Raw genomic sequence first — 9,969 nt, forward strand, 5'->3', positions numbered from 1 at the left:
CTCTGCGGGTTTGGCAAGTGCCCCATTCGTTCTGACGTCACTGCTGGGGGGGGGGGGGGGGGCAGAGGAGGCCACGGGTCCCCCATTCAAGATCAGCGAAGGTCTCGAAGGGGAGATCCCCACTGATTAGCAAGTTATTCCCTATCCAATGGGCAGGGGATAACTTGTGATTCTGGTACAACCTCCATTGTATTAGTTATTCCTTACACGCTGAAGGCGCACACACGGTCGCATTTTCCCATGCGCAATTTTTCACACGGATCAATGGTCCTTACAACTCATGGAGGTCTTGCATCCAGCCACTTTCATGGAAGAGAACAGGGTATTTAGCGTGCAGGTTCCGCGATAGCACATGGATAGACGTCTGTCTGCTTTCAGTGGGAACTCGGGTGCAACTTGTGCCTAAAGCCAAACCTTGTATTATACTCCAGAGCTGCAATCACAAGTCAGACAAAACCTGACCGAATTCCTTGTTGGATGAATACCTGCCCCGACCTCATAGATTACTTTACCCAACGCATTGCTGGAGTTCAGATGATCAAGGGGAGGCTTGCACATCACTTCCAAAAGGTAACCAGGAGAATTGTGAATGCAGCTCAGAAGCCATCAGACCCACACACCTAATGGTTAGATTGTGACGGAGGCCGCCATCAATTTCTAAATGGGTTAATTTTCCTAAATGCATGAGAGCGAACTCTGACATCATTCGCTCATTCAAACAACAACATTGGCTCATCTAAAAGTACCCCAAATCATTGTGACGCTGCATCCCAGCAGGGGTCTTCCTCAGCCGTTCCCCGGCCTTCACTACTGACAGCAATATAGTCTCTGGTCTTACAGAATTTGGAACAATTGGGACATTATACAACAAAGAGGCTGATATCAATGGAAGTCGGTCGACCCGCGGCCCATTTTCAATTAACATTGAGGACAAGTCACGGATTCCGCATCATCGCCTAGCGACGGTGCAGGGAATAAAAAAAAAAAATGAAAAAAAATAAAATCTGCAGTGCACACGTCCGACGGGCGAGCCGTCGGGTCCATCCGCAGTACAGATTAAAAAAAGACGGGAAATGACAGGTATCCGCAGACACCTCTGCTGTCAGGGCTGGATTCCGATGCGGGCTTCCTGCTCGGCTTTAATAAGATGCCACCACACTTTTGCATCCCTCTGCAGCTGCATCCCCCTCCTCTCTTACCCTTAGAGCTCCATCATACTGGCATATACAATTTCGATACATTAAAAAAAAAAAAAAAACGCGCCAAAATAAGCCCCATTGGTGGATCCACAACAGACTTCACCCTTCCCATCCGCACTATGAAAGTACCCATAAAGAGCAACTCCAATTGGTTGCTACAGCAACTGCTCACTTTGTATTGTACTAGGTTGTCAGTCACTCCATCCCTGGCTACCAGTCTCCGATTGTCCCATTATCGGATAATACCGAGCTCAATGTGCTCAGTCAGAGGTCTCATCATCACTGTCATATAAAGTACGCCATTTATTCAGCTTTACAGCAGCTTTCTGGCATGCTTGGCTGCTTTTCTTACCTAACGGGAGGATCAGATTATTGCAGGATCTGCCGGTTTCTAACCCTATACAAACTGGAAAATCCTCCCCTAGGGCTTATGCACTCAGGTGTTTTTTCCATGCAAGTAGGGTCTTATTTTTAATTGGACGGAATTCACGAAAACAGAACACCCCAACTCCAATGGTTCTAGTCACATGAGTGTTTTTTACTGAGGATGGTTTGAGTAATAAAAAAAAAAAATTGCTGCATGTCCCTTTAAGTCAATGGGGGTGCTAATAACCAAATCCCACTTGTATGACATGCGTGTGCATTCGGGTTTCCAATTAAATAACTCACTGACTTGAATGGGCGACTCTTATCCTAGAAATGGGACCAAGATCAAAAAAAACCCACACAATGGTTCATACGTAAATTTACGCAAACTATGCAAAATAAAGCCATACTAGTCACCTGAGGCAAGAAGCAGAGAGCTGGGATGGGGCCATTTCTGGATATGCTTGCACTGGTGGTGCCATTTATAATATCGCTATCCGCCATGATTAATGATATTGTCCACTGGGGCGGCGCGCATCACGTGACCTTCTCCTTGGCTCGCAGCATTGTTCCTCCAAAGTGTTTACAAAACAGATTTTTATGAGAATTTACAAATGATTTTCTAAAGTCATTAATGGTACAAATAGAAGTAACCCCGGCGAGTTTGACTTCTTAAAGCTACAGTGACCTATACAGGGACTAATTCTCTTAACAGAGCTTTGACAATATGGTCCAGCTTTAAATGATTGACTGGCAGGGGTGTGCAACTCAGCTATTTGCCAGACTGCTGCGTCTGTGTATGTAGCTGGAAGCGCACAGCTCTGTACACACTGCAGTGGCCTGAGATGGTATTACAAGCAGACTCTCCATTTACTTCAGTGGAAACCCTGCCTGCAATACTATCCCAGAGCACTGCAGTGTGACTCATCAATAGCTGGGGGCCCGCTGCTTGGGAACACACTGTCAGCACCCATCGAACTGTGTAGTGGTCGGTGCCGATAACTGCAGACTCAGCAGTCATTTATGTTAATACCCTGTTTCCCTGAAAATAAGACATAGCATGATTTTCAAGAATTTTTAAAGTTGCAAAATGATTTTTCAAGCTTTTTGAGGATGCTTGAAATATAAGCCCAACTCCAAAATTAAGCCCTGCTAACAGTTAATTAAAAAAGTCAATTTAAATATTATCCAGGCAGCTAAACATGTAAAAAAGTTAAACCTTTTTGAACAAAAATTAATATAAGACACTGTCTTATTTTTGGGGAAACAAGGTAGGACCAGACTCTGAAATTACGAGCGTTGCCCCCTACAGAGGGGTAGAAGCCATCTGCTTCCTCTCCTTACACTAAGATTAGGCACAGGCAGCTGATTGGTGGGGGTCTTGAGCATTGGACCCCAGCCGATCAACTATTAATGACCTATCCCCACCCAGAGAAAGAGCCTTAACAACACCGCCGATCGTGTGCGAATCAAACCTTTTCTTCTACTCCTGACCGATTTCATTACCACCACAAGACTAGTGGAGAACAATGGGGAGCCCCCAATAAACTATCCCCCCTTCGGCCAGCTTCATGTGAGCCTATATGCATTAGCGCACGTGAGCGTAGCGCTTTTGCAGAAGGAACAAGACTTTTTTGCCCATGCCTTGGCATATTGTACTGTCCTTTTTGCATGCGGAAAACAAAGACGCACTGATGGAATTGGCCAATTAGTCTTAGTGCGTTCCAGAAGAATTCCTGCCCAATTACGCAGTGATCCCTGCATCTCTGTATTTGTGCCCCCCCCCCCCCCCATTCCCTTCTATGGGGATCTTTGGTGAACGAATTCGCAAAAGATACAACAATCTTTTTTTGCATGACCAAAACACGGAAATGTGAACAAACCCTTTGAAGTGCCTAAGTCCAGCTTCACACGGACGTATTTGCATGCTCAATATATAAAATAGAGCCCATTGATTTCAATGGATATTTTCCCATTTCCATATTTTGCAATCGTGTGCAAACCCCCCAAAAAACTTAGAACATGTTCTATTTTTCTACATATTTGTACAACAGGTTCTATAGAAGTAAATTGGACCAGGAGATGCGTGACCGTGCGTAAATCCACTGGGGGAAAAAAAAACGCATCTGGAACTACTGTATTTTTCGTTTTATAGGACGCATTTTTTCCCCCTCCCAAAGCGGGGAAAAAAAAGTCGCTGCGTCTTATAAAGTGAATGCGCCGAAATTCATTGCATTAGCATTTGTTAGCGGAATCACTAGTTTAAACCCGTGACCGCGCTAACTAAGTCGCGGTTGCGCAAACAATCTTGCAATCGCACAAAGAAATGTGCAAGCACTTCCCAGTTTTCTCTCCTCCCCACTGCCGCCCATACGTGCCGCTGATTGGCGGGGAGCGCCGGCGGGAACTGCTGCTGGTTCCCCGCCTCCACCAATCAGCATTCCTGTTCCTCCTGCTGAACAAGCGCCGCTGTGACACGGAGCTCGGCCGTTTCAGACCTTTGCTGCTCCGTCGCCCGGCACTATCCCTGGGCAAGTTCAAAATATTTTTCCCCTATTTTCCCCCTCTAAAACAGGGGTGCGTCTTATCATCCGCTGCGTCCTATTAAGCGAAAAATATGGTAATTAAGACTAAATAACCATTCTAATTGGTGCACGTTTGCGGCACATAAATGAACATGCCTTGCGGGTAAAATACGCCGATGCGCGTGCAAAAAAGTATGGCTCGTTCTGCAAAAACGGTACGTTCAAGCGTGCGCAAATATTCATACGCTGGTGTGAAGCCGGCCTTAGCCCTAATGAAGCAGACGGTCAACAGAGGAAGGTTCCATCTATACGCTTCTGTATTCAGAGCCATAGATTTGGGGAGACCGGACCCAAGAAATCAGTAGGGGTGCGGGGAGAATAAACCGCGGCATGCTCCACCATACAGCACATTGCAGGTGCCTCAGACGCACTATATGGTGCAGAGTCCCTATAGCTCCAGTGGCACAATATGCCAAGAGCACAAGGCTTAACAACTGATGGGTGATGTGGGTGGGCACGATAGAAGTTGTGGCAGATCGGGGTACCATAGACTTCCTATGACCTCAGTAAGAAATACAGCTGGCCACAACATGTACAGGTGTAGCAAGCATTAAGTTGACCCTTAAAGGGGTTGCTCGAATTAAGGCCCCCCCCCCCTCTGCTCCCCACCGACGGCTCCACTCTCTGTGTTTACAGGCTGCTGCGACGTCCCGTAAACCTGCTACAGCAGCCAATGACAGAGCTCAGCCATGATCGCCGAGTGCTGTCATTGGCTGCTGCAGCTTGTTTGTAGATGAACTCACTCTGCAAAGTGACATCACAGGGAGAGCGCAGCCGGCGGGGAGAGGCGAGAAACTGCTGACTTGCTGTTTTAAGGCACGGCGGACCCGGTAACCGGGGTCTCCTTAACGGACAACCCCTGCCAGAAGAGATCGGCGCCAACCAGACGGCTTTAATAGGTTCTGTTCCGATTCCATTCCACCTGCAGAGGTTTCTCAGTAGCGCCACACGTTGCGCCATTTTATCCGAGATTTTAATGGAAACCTGCAGCGGATGCGGCGAGCTTCTGATACAATAATATATAAGTGTATCCGAGGGTCATGCAATCATATCTGTGTTCTTTGTGGGGTGCGGAGCAAACACGGGGTGCAAGGCACTTGTATAAAGATGGGTACATATGGGGGCACCGCTAGTAATCACATATATAGGGTGCGGAGAAGGGACGGGTGTCTTCTGATTCCATTCTCCTCTCTGTGACAATGAGGGGCAGGGGAGAGGACTATTTCACAAGATGCGGCTGCAGCGTGCCGGGAGCCGAGACCACCGATCCCCCCCACACATCTGCTGCCAAGGGGGAATGCATGCCGACTAAGGAAAGCGGGGATCCAGGCGTAAGACAAAATAGGCGAAGACTAGGAAGACCAGAGCTGTGCGGTTATGGAGGGGGCTAGAAAAAGCGAAGACTGCGTGAGAGGCAGTGGAAGGGATAGAAGAACTAAGAACCGGAGGCAAACGCCGAAATACGAAAGAGGTGATCGTCCTCATGGGAGGAATTTAAAAAAAAGGAGAAAAAAAAAAAAAAAAAAAGCAACAAAAAGGTGATAAAAAAAGGCAAACAGATTAAGAAAAAAAAAATTAAATAAAAAAGAAAAAGTACAAGAATGCAACAAAGATTAAATAAACTAAAAAACAAACAAAAAAGCAACAAACTTTAAAAAAGTGCAACCCCCCCCCCCCCCCCCCGCGCGCGCTTTACCCTCTCAGAAGATACATTTTTGGTATTATATAGACAGTGGGGGGGGGGGGAGATTATGATTTGGGGTATATTTCACAGAATCAGCCTGCTAAGAGTGGAAGGGAATGTATCCGTCGCCCACCGATAGTTACCCCTCAGTATACCATATCTCACCCCACTTCTCTGCAGAACACAGTTTACGGTCTCGGGTCGCAGCGAACGATCAGGAAGCGACGCAGAAGTCTCAGAGATTCCTTGGGATCTGCTGCAGATCCTGCAGGAACGGACGCGGCTCGGGATCTGCTTGTCATCTCCTCCACTTCACAGGCAGGGCTTTCTCTGCGGTTCTCCTCTTATTACAATCACCCTGCAACAATCCTACATCGCCCGATCTGATCGGCATGACAGCCCGGAGTACTTGGCACGATAGCGGGCGGCAGTGAAGACTGGACTAAGGCAGAAGTTGATGAAACCATCGCACATTCCTCGCTATCGCGACTAGATCTACGACTTACCGTTGATGTTACCGGCTGAGACACGCACACATGCCAGCGGCCCGGACCCCGGCCTCCAATTCTAATCTTCCCCCGCCCTCGGCAGCCAATTCCGGATTCCTTTCCACCACCACCCCGGGGCTTCCTCTCAGGCCTAGGCGTTCCTAGAAGCCTGCTTCCAGTGACCGAGGCGTAGGCTGCTACCGCTGCAGAGTGTCAGGCAGCGGTGGCGGCGGCTGCTCCGAAGACACTATGGAGGCGGCAGCGCAGCATCTCCCCCCAAGTCTGACCGCGACGGAAAATAACGAAGGGGACTAGACAGCTGGGACAGACAGAGACTCGCAGCCAATCACAAGAGAGCAAAGACGCTTCAGCCAATCCAAAACTGATATGTCCAAGACAGCGTGGCTCGGGTCGGTGCGATTAGCCAATCAGAGCGCTGTTGGCTGCCAACCATGCGTAAAGTAGGCGGGACGAGCAGTAAGTTTGGTAGAGAGGAGGCTAGAGGTATAACCCGGTAGCGTTAGCGGGAGGTTGTGGCTGCTGGGAGAGAGCCGCGGGCGGAGGCTTCTGGCACCGCTCCTGTATAACATGTCTGTCTGTACGTGCCTGTGGCTGGAGAGGCTCCTAGCTACAGTTTACGCAGAACGGTCACAGTCTGAAATAAAAACGGTCGTGGTTGCCCCTAGCAACCAATCACCTCGCGGCTTTCATTTTGGCAGAGCAGGTTTAGAAATGAAAGCTGCGCTGTGATTGGCTGGTAGGGTCAACAAAGAGTTTTCTTGTTTTGGGTGGTTTATCCTTCCTGTGTGTACAGCTTTCTCTCTTTTTAGCATGCCGTGAGCGGAAAATCGCGTTTGATTACCGCTCGTGGGCATGAAAAAGCGTTGTGTCATTGCATGCTATGGCAGGTATTTGCGGTGGAATCCGGAGGCGAACGCCCACTCCAAATTCCGCAATGCAAATCCGCCCCTTGTGTGTATGGGGGCCTTACAATGGTTTCCTTCCCATCTGCCATGTTTTCACGGATGCGATGTTGAGAGAACAAAAAATGGCGGCATGCTCTAACTTTCTGCAATGTGCGATATATATTTGTTTTTATCACAATGCAACAAACGCGACCTATTTGCTTTTGCAAGATTATTCCCCAAAAAAGGCTCAAAAACCAAGACGCGATTTTCCCGTGTGAACCCAGCCTTAGAATGCCTTGTGATAAAATGGCGCGATGCGAGAGTGATTAAAGAAGAGTTATGAAACCAATGATATTCAATGGCTTTTTTTCCCCCCACTAGCGATGTTTTCACTAATGCGGAAAAAAAAACCGCGGCGTGCCCGAGCTTTCTGCGATGTGTTTTTTTTCCATCTCCCGTGTTTCCTTATGGAGCTGCCTTTTCATCGCATCGCACGAAGATTTTTGTGCGATGTGTTTTTAATATTAGAAAATCCTATTAACTTCCGTAATAAAAAATCGTGTTATTGCGCACTTTTATGCAATACGAGATTATTCTCAAAAAAAGCATTGCTGACGCTCAAAAATTGCGGGAACAAAGACGCGTTTTTGCCGCGCCGATGTTGCGATCACCGGTGTTAAGAAGCCCTTAGGCTGGGTTCACACGCAACGGAATCCTGGCGGAAATCACGCGTTTTGGCTGCAGCGAAAAACTGCGAGATTTCCGCCGGGAGAAGCGCTGCTTCAAAACCCGCGGCACTTAGCCGCGGGTTTTGAAGCGGCCTGGCCGCTCGCTCTTCCGCTGTGGCCGCACCCTCCTCTATGTGAGCGCCGGAGGAAGAAAAAAAATGAACATGCTGCGGCCCGCGAATCCGCGTCGCCTTCTGCTAGCTTTGCCGCGGCGGATTCTGAGAAATCTCGTCCACATGGCTGGCCAACCGCGGGATTAGCGGCCGCAGGCGGATTTGCCGCGGCAAAATTCCGGATGGAATTTCCGTGGCAAATCCGCCCAGTGTGAACCCAGCCTAAGGGCTGCCCAAAACGTATCCAGATGGTTCATTTTCCTGTATGGCGCGGAAATGCGATGCCATGCAGGAAAAAAACCGCAGCATGTCCTAACTTTCTGCGAGATCGCCCATTGGTTTTTGGAAGCAAGGATTAAAGGAGTTTTCCAGGACTCCAATATTGATGACCCATCCTTGGTTCTTAATATCCGATCGGCGGGAGTCGGTCACTTGGGATCCCCGCCAATCAATAATGAAAGTGTATGGGGATCAAATGATTGTATCAGCAATCGCTCTTCCTCCATACAGTCGGCATCAGCCTAAGCATGGCTGATCAACTTGTTATATAGTCTACTAGCTCTTGTCAAGGGCCCAAAATTATAACTCCCATAGATTTTAATAATAGCTGCACCTGCAATTACCAGCGGCTGCCACTACATGGGGCGAAGCAGCAGCTTCCACTCTGTACTCCTGTGTTTTGTAGGGAGGAGTCCCAATCAGCTGATCAGCAGGGGTCCTGGTCTGTGGACCTCAGCCAATCAACAATTGATAACCTATCCTGAGGATAGCTCATCAATAGTATTTCCCTGGTAAACCCCTGTGGGCTGCATTCCCACGAACGTATATCGGCTCGGTTTTCACGCCGAGCCGATATACGTCGTCCTCATGTGCAGGGGGGGGGGGAGGATGGAAGAGCCAGGAGCAGGAACTGAGCTCCCACCCCCTCTCTGCCTCCTCCCCGCCCCTCTGCACTATTTGCAATGAGGAGAGGCGGAACAGGGGTGGGGCTAATTCTCAGAATTTAGCCCCACCCCTGTCCCGCCTCCTTTCATTGCAAATAGTGCAGAGGGGCAGAGAGGGGGCGGGAGCTCAGTTCCTGCTCCTGGCTCTTCCATCCTCCCCCCCCCCCCCCTGCGCATGAGTACGACGTATATCGGCTCGGCGTGAAAACCGAGCCGATATACGTTCGTGGGAATGCACCCTTAAAGCCATGGCACTAAAGACCAATTTTGACACAACGATTATTGCTCAAACGGCAGTCTGAGTGACAGTTTTGAGCGTTCACTTTGCATAAGCTCTCAAGTAGCTAATTAGCTACTTAAGAGCTTATTAGTGTGTGAATGAAGGCTCCCACTGTATACAGAAGACAGCGGGAGCGCTGTCTTCTGCAAACAGCTGCTGTGTTCTTGGAGGGCACAGCTGGTATCCATGCGTGAAGACTGACAGTTCTCCCCTTTTGTGTATGGGGAGAAAGCTGTCAGTCTACATGCAGTGGGCAGGAAGAGGCTGGCGCAGCTGCCCCCAGGACTTGGATTTCGGCTCCGAGTCAAACTTCAAAGTGTATTTATTCTGAAATGCTGCAACATTTCAGAATAAAACATGGGGGCAATAGGCGTCCCTGTCTCAGGGTTCATGCTGCCTATGGTTCGGGCAACATGAACCGCTTGACAGAATCCTTTTAACCCTTTCCAATCCACTGTCTGACGTCTAAAGACATTACAGCTCCGATGTTGGAAGATGTCCGTCGGGGTTCTCTTACTGTATATTGCCAGCCTCTCTGCTGACGGAGTCTACCCAACGTGTCACCTCATGCAGTACTGGCTTTAACCAGCATATAGCGCCGTTGGGTAACGGCAGAAAAAGACTAAGCCCCTTAGGAAAATCTGGATACAAATTGGATTGGAAAGGGTTAAGAT

The 9,969-nt window shown here is 48.8% G+C and overlaps 1 protein-coding gene across 1 annotated transcript in view; it reads right to left on the reverse strand.

The window, feature by feature from the left end:
* Window positions 1-6,603, reverse strand: part of SOCS5 (suppressor of cytokine signaling 5) — a 31,979-nt gene extending 25,376 nt beyond the window's left edge. Inside the window, exon 1 of the mRNA XM_066595542.1 lies at window positions 6,341-6,603. The gene's annotated coding sequence lies outside the window, so the exon portion shown is untranslated. The remainder of the gene's footprint in view (window positions 1-6,340) is intronic.
* Between the last annotated feature and the right edge of the window lie 3,366 nt (window positions 6,604-9,969).

The sequence above is a fragment of the Eleutherodactylus coqui genome, chromosome 3 (genome assembly GCF_035609145.1).
Source record: "Eleutherodactylus coqui strain aEleCoq1 chromosome 3, aEleCoq1.hap1, whole genome shotgun sequence".
In the NCBI taxonomy this organism is placed as follows: Eukaryota; Metazoa; Chordata; class Amphibia; order Anura; family Eleutherodactylidae; genus Eleutherodactylus; species Eleutherodactylus coqui.